Raw genomic sequence first — 15,764 nt, 5'->3', positions numbered from 1 at the left:
AGGCCTTACGTTCACTAGGTACATACTACTACTATACTGCGGCCGCTCTATGTGCACAGAATAAGTATGCCACAGAATAAGTAATAGTACAAGTGTAATACTAGTGCAATTCCTGCATACCAAATAGCTACCTCAAATAAAAGAAACCCTGTGTGTATACCTAGCTGTGATTTTGACGTGACTGTCCACGATAAAATCCGGGCATGCCTGATCTGGTGTAGGTATATCTTTGTAATGAATGCAAATTTTCAAGCAGCACTTTTTTAAAATAATTAGTGGTTATTCTACTAATATTATAAATGTGAAAGTTTGTGAGTGAGTGAGTGAGTATGTTTGTTACTTCTTCACGCTGAAACGGCTGGACGGATTTGGATGAAATTTGGCAAAAAGTTAGTTTCGAACCTGGATTAAAACATAGGATACTTTTTATCCCGATATTCCCACGGGATAGGGATAAAATCTCTAAATAACAACCGCTGGGCTTAGAGTCATGAAATTTGGTATGTAGGTAGCTGGACGTCTTGAATAACACATAGTTAAGCTACTTTTTATCCCGATGTTCTCACGGGATAGGGATAAAATCTCGAAATAACAACCGCTGGGTTTAGAGTCATGAAATTTGGCATATGTGTTTTAATTTAACGTCAATGAAAACCACGATGTAATTTTAGGGAATTCCCACGAGAATTTAATAAAGTCCCGGAATTTCAATGATTTACGCGTGCGAAGCCGCGGGTACACGTTAGTGAAACTATATAATAAAAATATAACGATAATAAAAAGTATGGGCGCGGGCCCAGTGCGGATTGGGAACTTCACACAAATAGTCATGTAATTTTTAGGGTTCCGTACCCAAAGAGTGCCAACGGGACCCTATTACTGAGACTCCGCTGTCTGTTTGTCTGTCTGTCTGTCTGTACGTCTGTCACAGGGTTCTATCTCTGAAGCCGTAAAAGTTAGACACTTGAAATTTTCACAGATTATGTATTACTGTGGCCGATATAACAACAAATACCTACTAAAAATAAAATAAAGTTAAAAATTAAAGGGGGTCGTCATACAAGAAAAGTGTTTTTTTCAGCGTTTTTTGCTTGCTAGGCGTTATTAGCCGTTGCTAAGGCGATCGATACCAACGGGTAGCCAATATGTCGTTTGAATATTTACCTTTTTGGCGATTTTAATGATGTTTTATAAAAGCTTCGATAGTATAATATAGTTACTGTCTGATTGTGTGGTGTATTCGTTTGTGTGCAAATTAATAAAGCAATTTATGAACCACAAACCTCAATGAAGCCAACTTTGATAAAGCGCTCGCCAAATCCACACCGATTAATCACTATGTTTACCCATTTGTTTATTTATTGTATTGTTTGTTTGGGTCAAATTTTGGAAGCTAAATTTGACCCACTCCCAGTGGTCCGATCCTCAATAGTTAATAGTACCGACTTGAAATTTGGTACAGATATGTGGTTAAGACGACAATTCAAGTACAGTCAACAAAAAGTACATTCGGCAAAAAAAGCTTGTATTAAAAATGATTTTTTTAACAAAAACTTATTACAAGCATTATATTTAATTGCAGTGTAATGTAACTATGTATGCTCGGGTGGAATCTTTCAACTCAAATTTGAAGTGGATATTTTCAACCTACTGAGTTGAAATTTTACACGCACGCATGTATAAATCCGATGACATGGAGTTGATCTGATGATAAAGCTAGCGGGTGACCATGAGAACTCTGTGAGTTTGGACTCGTTTGTCGTCTTGACGAGTACTTTGGTAACCAGGGGCATAAAGTACTGTTAGCTTATTATTTATTTTTATATAATACGTCCTAAGATTTATTGTAAAATAACATAAATATATATATAATTTAATATAATCTAAGTTTGTCACTTAAATATTTATTGAAAATCATAAATACAGTAGTTGTCTTGATTGTAAGCGCAGAGCGCCATCTGTATTTGTTTTTATAGCCATTATTGTGTGTTTGATCAATAATTACTTCAAGGGTTAATATCTGAAACTTATTATAAAATATTGATATGTATTGTTAAACATGATATGACATAATATTACGTCAATTAATAGTATAAACCACTCAACTATCTCTCGGAAGTCATGAGTATAGCAGTTGTTTGACTTAAACCATAACGCGCCATTTTAACGACTACCGAGTGGTGGTTGGGAGGGAGAATCGGAGAAAAGGTCATTACTGGATGGGCAGCTAAACAGTGCAGACATAAAATAAGGTGTACCGCTATTGAAGTAATAAAAATTGTAAAATAATACTTCTGCTGTTTGACTTCTGGAACTAACTCCCACAGTTCAGAAGTGGGATCGACAGGAATCGATAGGATTCTTGCCACGCCACACCAAAGTGTAAGTACATTTTTTTTCTCTCTCTCTTTTTGTAGAGATAGTGGACTAGATGATTTGAAAAAGTGTCTAGAGTAATTTGTATGGCCATTAGAAACTGTATATTCCGTTACGGAGATATTCCGGAGGTCTATACGGTTAATCACATATGTTTATCTTGCCACGGGCACTCCCTTGGAGATGAACATATGTGACCTGTTGGTTCTTTACTTTAAATAATAAACTGTATCTTCCGTTACGGAGATATTCCGGAGGTTTATACGGTTAATCACATATGTTTATCTTGCCATGGGCACTCCCTTGGAGATGAACATATGTGACCTGTTGGTTCTTTACTTTAAATAATAAACTGTATCTTCCGTTACGGAGATATTCCGGAGGTTTATACGGTTAATCACATATGTTTATCTTGCCATGGGCACTCCCTTGGAGATGAACATATGTGACCTGTTGGTTCTTTACTTTAAATAATAAACTGTATCTTCCGTTACGGAGATATTCCGGAGGTTTATACGGTTAATCACATATGTTTATCTTGCCATGGGCACTCCCTTGGAGATGAACATATGTGACCTGTTGGTTCTTTACTTTACATAATAAACTGTATCTTCCGTTACGGAGATATTCCGGAGGTTTATACGGTTAATCACATATGTTTATCTTGCCACGGGCACTCCCTCGGAGATGAACATATGTGACCTGTTGGTTAGTTACTTTTAATGTTCAAACCGTATTTACCGTTACGGTCACATTATACAACTAGTCACTTGCCATGCAAGACGTTGAAGTTAATGTGTGTGATCGACATGTTATACTTAAATTAATTAGTGGAAACTCCTAAATGTGGGATGGGTAAAGGGTCCCTATTTTGCAGGCATCAAACTTAGTCTATATGTAGAGTCATGTAGTCTATATGTAGAGTCATGTAGAGTCTATATGTAGAGTCATGTAGAGTCTATATGTAGAGTCATGTAGAGTCTATATGTAGAGTCATGTAGAGTCTATATGTAGTCATGTAGAGTCTATATGTAGAGTCATGTAGAGTCTATATGTAGAGTCATGTAGAGTCTATATGTAGAGTCATGTAGAGTCTATATGTAGAGTCATGTAGAGTCTATATGTAGAGTCATGTAGAGTCTATATGTAGAGTCATGTAGAGTCTATACGTAAAGTCATGTAATCTATATGTAGAGTCGACGATAACCGTGAGCTGAGCATTTGTTCTAAGCATGACAATTCGAAGTTTCAGATTCAGATATGGAGACGGACGACCCAGGAGAGCCCAGGTCACAGGGCCAGGGTGCTGTTAGCCATACTGACCCAGGAGCGCCCAGGTCACAGGGCCGGGGTCTTGAAAACACCAGCCCGGGAGCGCCCAGGTCACAGGGCCAGGGTTTCGAAGGTCGCAACCCAGGAGCGCCCAGGTCACAGGGCCAGGGTTTCGAAGGTCGCAACCCAGGAGCGCCCAGGTCACAGGGCCGGGGTCTGTACCATACCTCTAAAGAAATACCCAGGTCACAGGGTCAGGATTTTAGAGATGCCGGCGGTAACAGCCCAAAAATTGCTGTTCAGGAACAGCGACAATGCGTAGCTAGTCCTCAGTGGTACAACGAAAGTGACGCGAGAAGACACCCCCGATCCGAACAACGTCAAAACAGCAGCCGCAGGAGACGATCCAGCTCCTCGGAGGACTCTGGTGAGCGTTATCATCGTAGTAGCAGAAAAGGTTCGAGACTGTCCAACTCAGGGAGTAGAAGCCCAAGGATATCTGGTTGGGAGCGAAGGCAAGGCGCGCAACAAGGCGCGGCTAGACCCCAGTGGACGGACGAGACAATGAGGCACTCGCGGCCCGAACAACGTCAGAACAGCAGCCGCAGGAGACGATGCAGTTCTTCGGAGGACTCTGGTGAGCATTATCGTAGCAGTAGGAAACTTTCGAGGTTCTCCAATTCAGGTAACCGTGAATCTGCTGTTTTAGATAAGTTTCTCGACATTCTAAAACAATTTAAGAAATCTGATAAACCGAGACTCACTTTCAATACTAATGTTATCCCTGAGTTTGACCCTATGTCCAGAGAACAGACTGTACTAACTTGGCTTACGAAAGTAGAAGAGTGCGCGACCATATATCAGTGGGACGACAGGGAAACGATTCATTATGCTCTTCCCAAACTTACAGGCGTTGCTAAGACCTGGTATCAAGGCCTACCAAGTGTATTATTAACATGGACCGAATGGAAAAATAAATTAATAGAATCGTTTCCCTGCCGCGAGGACTATTGCGAACTCCTTACAGAAATGCTAGCTAAAAGAGTAAAATATGGCGAGTCACTTGAGCAGTACTATTATGCGAAGGTTAACTTATTAAATAGGTGCAAGTTATACGGTAGGCAGGCAGTCGATTGCATCCTTGGCGGTGTAGATGATCGTGCGATAAGAGTAGGTGCACAAGCGGCCCAATTCTCTGAACCTGAACAGGTCTTAAAATATTTTAAAACTGTGAAGGTTGGGCAAAGTAGGGATCGAGATCATCTAGACCCACCTCATATGCCTCGTTTTAATGGCCGAAGGCAAAATTTCACGCGTTCCAGCACGTTAAGGGAAAATACCAATATCATAAGGGACAATACCAATGCTGGTATCAAATGCTACAATTGTAACGAGGTGGGACATCGTAGTTCAAAATGTGAAAAACCTGCTGTAAAATGTACACATTGTGAGAAAATGGGCCATTTAGCAGATTACTGTTTCAAGAGGTCAAACAAACCTCAGACAAAAGACGAAGGGAAGGGCAAAGAACGGGTAGAAAAACAAGTAGCCGAATTACACATGAATGACGAAAACAATAAGTACGTAATGGACGTCAAGGTCAGTGACTCGACGGTTAAGTGTCATGTTGACCTTGGCAGTCAGTGCTCACTTATAAAAATAAGTACAGCACAGCAACTGAATATTGATATTGAAAAATCCGTAGACTTGCCAGTGCTGAGGGGCATAGGGGGAAACCTAGTGACGCCTATAGGTTTAATATCAACTAACGTTGAGGTTCAGGGTATTAGAGAATTAATTAGTTTGTACGTAGTTGAAGACTTTGTGATTAATCAACCAGTGTTACTAGGTCACACCTTTACAGAAAAGCCAGACATTGTGATAACGAAGACTCCAAAGGAACTTATATTTCAACGAACTACCAACGAAAAGGCACACATAAAGGTACGTGAAGAGATCGCTTTACAATGTGGAGCTTTGACACCAGTCCCAGTGGAGTCTGCGTCTCTCGACACTGGCACTATCCTCGTTAACGGGTCACTACGGGGTCCAGAAGGTAAAGAATACTTTTTGCTCCCGGGACAATACGACATAAGTCACGGTGTCAGTACGGTTCTGGTTCTGAATACATCACCCGAAATAATCAACCTCGAAAAGGGGTTTTTGCTGACGCGCGCTATTTTTAAACAAGGTAGCAATATTACATTAGACTGCTGTAGCATCATGTTCAAAGAAAATGAGGTCGACGAAACAGTGAACTGCGGAGAAGGCCTGAGCGATAAAGAGCGTTTAAAACTTCAGAAACTTTTGTCGGAGTACGGCGATTGCTTTTCAAAGGGCCTCGACGATCTCGGCTTCACAAAGGTAACTGAGATGACTATCGAACTGGAGGACTCACAACCTGTGGTCTATCGTCCCTACCGCATGTCATACGCCGAAAGGATGTTGGTAAGAGGCATGGTCCAAGAAATGCTCGATAATGGGATTGTGAGGGAATCTTCCTCGCCATACGCGAGCCCTATTGTTTTAGTTCAGAAAAAAACCGGGGACAAACGCCTGTGTGTTGACTACAGGGCCTTAAATCGTAAAACAAAAAAGGATCATTACCCCCTCCCCAGAGTCGAGGATCAATTGGACCAACTTGCCGGGAATACCTTATTTACATCCTTAGATTTGGCATCCGGATATTACCAGATTCCTATTGCGGAAGAATCGCGACATAAGACAGCCTTTGTAACCCCTGACGGACAGTACGAATATAACAGAATGCCGTTCGGACTGGTGAATGCACCATCCGTGTTTCAGAGAACGATAAATAAGATTTTGTCTGATGCTAAAATAAAGTTCGCTATTGTCTATATGGACGACATTTTAATTCCAGCGAAAGATTTCACTGAGGGATTACAAAGGCTGGAAGATGTTTTACGATTGCTCAAGGAAGGAGGTGTCACGCTTAAACTAAGCAAGTGCAACTTCTTCCAAAATCAAGTTGATTTTCTGGGTTTCGAGGTAAGCGCTGAAGGGATCCGTCCTGGATCTAGAAAAACAGACGCAGTTTCGAAATTCCGTACCCCGAGTAATCAGCACGAAGTTAGACAGTTCCTTGGACTGTCAGGATTTTTTCGGCGTTTCATTAAAGGCTACGCTCTTATAACATCCCCCCTGACAGACCTGTTACGGAAAGATGCTAAATGGGCATGGGGAGAGGCTCAAAAGAACGCTTTTGATAATATAAAAAGCCTACTGACTCGGAGACCACTTTTAGCGCTCTATGACCCAAAGTCAGACACCCAACTGCACACAGATGCGAGCAAAGACGGCGTTGCGGGAATACTTCTTCAGTCTAACGTGGATGGGGTTTTCCAACCTGTTTCCTATTTTAGTCGTAAGACCACTCCCGAGGAGCGCAAACTCCATTCCTATGAGCAGGAGACTCTTGCAGTTGTCGCGTCTCTGAATCGTTTCAGAGTATACCTGGTTGGGATATCATTTAAAATCTTTACCGACTGTAATGCCCTCAGATATACTCTGACCAAGCGCGACGTTATCCCAAGAGTCGCTCGTTGGTGGGTACAAATACAAGAATACGATTGCACCATCGAATATCGCCCTGGTATACGTATGCTACATGCGGATGCACTGAGCCGCAACCCTGTTGACGAAGGTGCACCAGAAAGTCACGTCCTTGATGTACTTACAGCCGAAGAAATTGACCAAGACTGGATCACTACCGTTCAATGCGCAGATGCGGAAATTAAAATAATAAAAGAAGTTCTTAGTGATCCAAACTCTGAGCAAGTTCAGGATATAGTTAAAAATTATAAACTTAAAAATGGGAGAGTCTACCGCATTGTTAACGATGAAATGAAGTGGCTAGTACCAAAAAGCGTTCGCTGGCAAATACTACAGAAAAACCATGATGATGTTGGACATTGCGGTTTTGACAAGACGCTGCAGCGAATACAGAAACATTATTGGTTCGCCAAAATGCGACGTTTTGTAAAAAAATATGTAAGCTCCTGTCTGGAGTGTGCACACCACAAAACGCCCGGCGGCAGACGTGAAGGCAAACTGCACCCTATAGAAAAGGTTAGTGTCCCCTTTCACACCATCCACGCGGACCACCTGGGGCCATTCGTGAGAAGCAAAAAGGGTAACTGCTATTTACTAGTGATAATAGATGGCTTCACAAAGTATGCTAACATAACACCTGTCAAAAATACGAAATCGACAACCTCTATTAGGGTCGTTAAGGAGCATATTAGTTATTTTGGGGTTCCTTCCCGTTTAATCACGGACAAGGGAACTAGCTTCACTAGTAAGACATTTAAAGAATTTGTCTCTTCATTTGGCATTAAGCACATCGAAAATGCTGTCGCAACACCACGTGCTAATGGCCAGGTGGAGAGATTTAACAAGACGATCCTCAATGCTTTATCTACTTCTTCGCACGGAGATGACGAGAAAAACTGGGACGAGTATGTTGCAGAAATTCAGGTAGGTCTCAACACGACAACTCATAAAACTACTCAAAAGACTCCATCCGAACTTTTGTTTGGATTTAATATCACAAGCAATTCACAAGGTATACTAAATTCCATCATAAGTGATACTTTGAATGTTGTGAGTTCGGATGAGTTAAATGATGCTAGGGAACAGGCAAAGGAAAAGATAGATAAGCAACAAGAGAAAGATACATTAAGATTTAACAAGGCTCACAAACCAGGTAAAACTTACAAGGAGGGCGACTTGGTACGAGTAGAGAGACAAGTCCCACATGACGGTAAGTCACAAAAACTAGTTAACAAGTACCAAGGTCCTTATCGCATAAAAAAGATACTCCCCAACGATCGGTTTCTTATAGAGGATACTCCCTTAACCCGAAAACAGGGCCGCCGCTATGAAAATGTAGTAGCTTTGGATAAAATCCAACCCTGGCTTAATTTTGATAGAGACCTCAATAGTGATATTGATAACGAAAGCTCTGGTACTGATCGCGAAGATTAATTTGCTACTTATTTAATCAATGTGTTAAATTCAGGACTATATAGGCTTATATGTTATAAGGATAGCTAATTCTTTTACCTGTATTATAGAAACGATGTGGCTTTATCGTGACATTCGTGACACTTATGAAGATCTTGTCAATCATTTATTGACCTCCGTTCCTAATATTATTGTTACTTTATGTCGAGCGCTATATGTATATAACGTTATGTATACCTATAATTAAACTATTTCTATAAATACGTTCTCCTTCTATATAGCGATGGGACTCGCTAAAACAGGATGGCCGAGCTGTTAGCTTATTATTTATTTTTATATAATACGTCCTAAGATTTATTGTAAAATAACATAAATATATATATAATTTAATATAATCTAAGTTTGTCACTTAAATATTTATTGAAAATCATAAATACAGTAGTTGTCTTGATTGTAAGCGCAGAGCGCCATCTGTATTTGTTTTTATAGCCATTATTGTGTGTTTGATCAATAATTACTTCAAGGGTTAATATCTGAAACTTATTATAAAATATTGATATGTATTGTTAAACATGATATGACATAATATTACGTCAATTAATAGTATAAACCACTCAACTATCTCTCGGAAGTCATGAGTATAGCAGTTGTTTGACTTAAACCATAACGCGCCATTTTAACGACTACCGAGTGGTGGTTGGGAGGGAGAATCGGAGAAAAGGTCATTACTGGATGGGCAGCTAAACAGTGCAGACATAAAATAAGGTGTACCGCTATTGAAGTAATAAAAATTGTAAAATAATACTTCTGCTGTTTGACTTCTGGAACTAACTCCCACAGTACAGTCAGCAAAAAGAACTTATATGAGAAGAATTTTAAGAAAAACTTTTACTGGACTGTTTACGGAACCCTTCAATCACGAGTCCGACTCGCACTTGACCAATTTTTTATTTATCATTTCTATTACCTAAGCTTATGACTGTGTGAAGTCGTATAAAAAATCAAAATTTTGCAAAATTACTTTTTCTTGAACACCAAAGACGGTTAATATTTACCCACCCCAACATACGTCCATCGATCGTGATATATGCCTAGTACCCAGATTAGCACAAATTTTTAATTCTGAGCAGTGCAGCCTGGTGGTTTGACCTATGACCTCTCAACCAGAGGATCGTGGGTTCAAATTCGAGCTCGTACCTCAGTTTTTCGAAATTCATGTGCGGAATTAGGTACAGTTGACATTAAGCACGAGCTTTACGGTAAAAGAAAACACCGTGAGATAACCTGCACAAACCTGCGAAGCAATTCAATGGTGTGTGTGAAGTTCCCAATCCTCGCTAAGCCCAGGTGGGAACTACGGCCCAAGCCCTGTTATTCGGAGAGGACGCCGTGCCCTGCTGTGGGACGGATCTAGGTCAAGGTAATGATGAAAATTGAATGCGACGCTCCGATACTTACTTGACCATTTATTTTCCTAAGGCGTGCTCCAACCAAATCCTGCTCCTACAAACATGCAAAAGTTTGTGTGTGTGTGTGTGTGTGTGTGTGTTTTTGTGTGTGTGTGTGTGTGTGTGTTTGTGTGTGCGTGTGTGTGTGTAAGTTTGTTACTCCTTCACGCTAAAACGGCTGGACGGATTTCGATGAAATTTGGTATGTAGATAGCTAAACATCTGGAATACGATACGATAGAATTAGCACAACAGGCTACTTTTATTCAGATATTTCTAGGGAATCATGTAAAATCTATTAAGTAAGTGAAAAGCTAGATACTACACCCACTGGGTAAAATTGTAGGTATTGATTCTACCAGTAGTGCATAACATCAGCATGTACCTTTATACATACAATTTATGGCTTTATTAAATAAATAAAAAAAACTCCAAAAGTCCAAAGTCCAAAGACATGAAATTTCGTCACCCGATGATGATTTTCCAGAATTCCCATCGAAATTCAGTGAAATTTATTTCGACTAAAAAGTCTTACATATTAGACTAGACTAGTTTAGGTAGGTAAGATAGGTCCGCATGCGAAGCCGCGGGTAAAGGTTAGTATCCAATAAACAAAACACGACACACATACCTACGATAGAAAACAGTAGAGGGACGAAACGGAAAAAAAGAACTAAAATCTTTCATAAGTATGTACGAAATTATAGCCATGTTTGGACATTGGAAGTGGCGCCCTCGTTTAGGTTATTTTATGGTGTTACAAGCTAGTTACAAGTAAATTAAACTTGTCTAATACTTAGATTACTTCGGACTTTAATAATTTTTATCGTGTTTCTAGATATTGTTTTTAACGTATGTCTTTGTTTTTGTGCTAGTTAAGGTCATGTTTTAAGTAAAGCGCCATCTACTGACGAATCCCAGTCACCTCACCGCGCCATCTTCAATCACAGGAAACTAAATCGCGTATAAGACCGATGGATGCATTACGACGGTAAATTATTTGGAACAGTGTGGTATGTGCCAACCGACGACCGAATGGTTCGAGAATCTTGGCTACTAAGCTTGAGGTCGGGTTCGATACCTAGCCCCTATATCGTAAAAGTTACGAGTGCTACAATTCATACTAAAATTATAAATGCCAAAGTGAGTGTTTGTATGTTTGTCAGTCTTTCACGTCGAAACGGAGCGACGGATCGACGTGATTTTTGGCACAGAGATAGTTTATGGGCCAGAGAGTGACATAGGCTACTTTTTATCCCGGAAAAATGCACAGTTCCCAAGGGAACAGCGCGCGATAACCGAACTCCACGCGGGCGTAGCCGCGGGCAAAAGCTAGTTCTACATAATTGACACTTTATTTGAGAAACATATCAATGCTGGAAAAAAAAACATCATCGTCCCAGCCTATACGCCCCACTGCTGGATACTGGCCTCTCAGAATCAGAGGGCTGGTGAATGGTGACTTGTTCCGTGATATTTATTAATTTAATCACACAAATGGGATTAACTTAACATGGAAGACGATAACGAACGATTTACTAGTAAATATATCTAAAACTCCAGGAATACTTTTATTTTAAGAATAAAAAAATGGAAATGATAGTAAAAACGTTTTATTCAAATCCAAAATCTGGCAGCACTGTGTGACTTAAATCTATTTACAACAGCTTCGAAGTCTAAGTACAGGCTTATATGGAATGTCAACCGTATCATAATTATTATTCAAATATTAAATCTGTAATGTGGTTTAAAATTAGTGCAATATGCCGGCTCTGGCACAAAAATGAATTTTCCTAAACTACTTACTGTCATACCTCGTTTGACGATTCCCATTACTTCTACATGCAAAAGACAAGGCATTGATCCAAAAAATGACAACAAAACTCAACAGTACACGTAAGTATATTTTTCAAAAGTTACGTTAATGTGTGCAAATATGTACTCATTTTAGAGCCGGCATATCAGACCAAAGAATTCCTAAAAACATGAGTCATAATTAAAACTGTTCTAACCAATTCTACCTGGGCACTGTCACTGTTCCACTTAAACATAAATAAAATACAAATTCATGCTAAAATATTTACATCGTCTTAAATATATTGTTTCCTTACTTGTGTTTTAGTATAATTATTGCTTTTTATTATATGTTTCTCATATTTAATTTGACATATATCCATAATACCATCTTTGTTTACTCGAACAAAATGAACGAAGATTGCATCGTAGATATGTCGCTTAAAGTGTAGTGAATGGTCAGGCCAGGCCCTTAAATTATTTAATTTTTATATCAATTTACGAAACTTAAATTTTATATAATTATATATTTTTAACCTATTATTGGGTTTGAACTAACCCTAATTCATTTTTGTATATTATTAAAACTTTCCTTGCAGAATGGAAAAATGTATTTTAACAACTTTCCTTCTTGCATTTCAAATTACAGTTAAAATCAACACAAGCAAGGGAAACCTAATTGATGGAGAAATATCTAAATATTTTTGGGAGAAATAAAATCTTGTTGAACAACAATAAAATTATGTACGTTTAATTTTAGAGCTTTACTAACATTTCAGATAGATATTGTGAAAACACGTAATCAACAAAATGTTAGAATGATAAATCAAAAAAGATATTTTATGTTTTAGTTAGACCTGAAAGTCTAAGTAAATCTTTTAATGTAAGTTGGACATTTTATCTCTTTAAAACTATGATCATTTCCGTTTTTTGTACAAATCAAGTTAAGACTAGACACAATTAAAATCACGAAATACTGACTTTGTAAATGAACCCGGTACCTTCGCTACCCAAAACAAACACTTGGTGGCAGGCAAGGCATAAAGGTTGTATTTCATTGATACGGTCTTCCGCAAAGAGACGTCTGAATCTATTAATTATTGATATTATAAACTTTTAAAAAGCAACAAGACTTCATTTCTCACTAACACGATCACACTTTAAAAGACTACATCTAAATTTACAGTTCATCCCAGTCCGCAGAGTAGACTTCAAATTGAAAGGGTCACCTATTAAAATTCAATATTTTATTCGCTTAACGAAACATGAACTAAATGACAAAATGCTTGCTTGTAATTCGACACTTGCCTACAATCGCGCTGAATCTTTTTAATGCTTGCTTGTTGAATATCGAGAAGATAGGAGGAATGTAACCAAAACATTTCCTTTTGCTCTACATCTTTCGATATCACCTTAATGTCTCACGGAGAAATGAATGTTAGGATTGTCGAGTAAACAGAGAAACAGGGTAGGGTATTCCTCAGCCACGCAGTTCCCGACCTAGAGCTAGTTAAGGAATGACCACAGTTAAACCTTCAACGCTTCCATAACTTGCAACCAAGTAGCATATTCAGGTTTCAGATCAAATGCGAGACAACATTATAATAGGATAGCCAAGCCAACATCTTTCAGAGGCATAAACCTTACAGACCTTCCGTCAAATCCATTAGATTTTTGTATATTAACATCACTATGTTATACCTAATGGTAAATACAAATGATTATTTGTGGATTTTTTATAGCACCACATTTGATTTTGCCAATGGGTTTAATCGGCATCATCGCATTTTCATTGTTATGCTATTATCGCATTAAGAGATGACAACGCAAAAGATATGCGTTTTCGTTACTTTCGCTCAGTGCCGTAATCTCATAAATTTTAAATTATTGGACAGTTCCACATAGCCAACAAGCTGATGTGTATCACTAGAATGAATCGCAATTACGGACCCTCATCTTGAGGTTATAAAAATACCAAAGGTACTTTGACTTTACTTTTACTTTTATCAACTGCCGACATAAAACATAAACAAACAGATTTTCAAGCCAGGCCCAGCATTTTAGGTAAAAATTTTTTTGCTGAGTTGTAGCGTTGCATAAAACTTTTGAAAAAAATTGATACAACCTACCGTACGCCTAGCCATGGCACAAATCTAGTGATGCTGTAAATGTATTCCACAAGCTATCCAATGGATCTTCATAGAGTGACCGATACAGACCATCCTATTACAACAGCAGCAGTGAGAGCTTTCGCGTCGGGAACTAAGAGCGGTGTTTGTTGCGATTTATGGACTGCAGAAGCCGCCGCCCACCACTCCTCGAGGTTGAAGGGTCTGAAGTTGGCCAGTTGTCGGGGAGACACTACCTCTTGGTAGTACCTCGCGTCTTCGCTGCCCCGGTCTAGCTCTCGCGTCACCTGGAAGTCAATGGGAGATGAGCAAGATGTAATGTTTGCTACTTTAAGGATACCACAAATGGAAAAAGAACACTATAAATCACTTTCTCTGTTCGTCAAGAACCTTTTCCTTGCAAAAGCTTGGTAATTTCAAGTTGAAATTAATAAGAAACTCTTCAGCCTATAACCTCGCACCCGTTTTTTTAAATATTATTTTAATATTCTATTTCTCTCGTCTGAGTTGCTACACTCTTGACAGTGGTTGCTGTCGCCAGATGAGAATCAGTAGTGAACCTTCATTATGCCTCTCTTGGGAAATAGTGTACTGCTGTTGCCTTCCCTTCCACACCCTACCACCACACCCCTTCCACACCGCAGAGCTGATGTCCAGAGTTTGTAGTTAGGAATAAAGAGTACTGCTGCTCGCTCTCACGCTAGGTCTTTTATGACACCTATAGGAAATGTCCGTCCTATTCTAAAACCTGGCATGGCATGAGTAGATTTTTGTAGATTTTATTTATTTTATTGAAGGTGTTACTTTGCTGAGGTCCATATCAAAATAAAAAATTTCTTTGCTCACCCGCGTCCTTATGATAGCTACGTTTATGCAAGATATGCGTGTTTATGCAGTTCCTCCACCTCCACACTGTAAGAACACACAAATCACACAAACCCATCTATCACCACCACCAGACTACACTGACCCGTTTCGAACTCAACCAGAGCTCATTCTCAGAGACACACCACTGTACACCATAGATTTTATTATTTGATTAGTATTTCTAGAGATAAACAAGACTTGAATTCAGCTTATTTTTTAACTTACTGCTATCAACAAGATGCCTCATTGATAGGATGTCTTGTTGATGCATCAGCATATAAGATGGCTTATTTATTTGGGTGGGACTCCGAAGCATTTTAATTGCAGTTTCTTCATTGTTAGCCTATTCTGTCCCACTGCTGAGCAAAGGCCTCCCCCAATACTTCCACTGCTCTCTGCCATTTCCTATGTATTACGAAAATTAGCTAATAATATGTCCATCAATTGACCTACATCAATAGATATCTATCATAAGGGAGTGGGTGTAATTATTTATATAGTTCATTGATATGGATGGACCCCGCAAAGTAACACCTGATTCGATAAATTATTTAAAAATCATATCATCCTCACCTTATTCCAGAATCATATATGTAATTAATGATGTCATCCTGTTGATTGTGGTGTTGTTGTTATTGTTGTTGTGTTGTTGTGAGGAGGAGGCTGAGCCGGAGGGCTAAGTCTGGCGCTGTGCCCGTTGGAGTGCCGCTTGCCCAGGTGTGGCAGGCTTCGAGGACCACTGTTCACATAGCTGGATCTGCAATACAGTATTTGACTATTTTGTATATGTTTTATAAATTAAAACTACACAATGCCTGTTATCGAATAGAAAAACAATTTTAAGCTACCTTTACAAATAACAAAGTTACAAAGGTTTGAAATTCAAGATTAG

General features: G+C 39.1%; 1 pseudogene; it reads right to left on the bottom strand.

The window, feature by feature from the left end:
• Positions 1 to 11,679: 11,679 nt before the first annotated feature.
• LOC141430044 (uncharacterized) lies at positions 11,680 to 15,649 on the bottom strand (annotated as a pseudogene).
• Positions 15,650 to 15,764: the final 115 nt, after the last annotated feature.

This window comes from Choristoneura fumiferana, chromosome 8 (genome assembly GCF_025370935.1).
Source record: "Choristoneura fumiferana chromosome 8, NRCan_CFum_1, whole genome shotgun sequence".
In the NCBI taxonomy this organism is placed as follows: domain Eukaryota; kingdom Metazoa; phylum Arthropoda; class Insecta; order Lepidoptera; family Tortricidae; genus Choristoneura; species Choristoneura fumiferana.
This window is presented reverse-complemented; position numbering and strand designations above follow the sequence as displayed.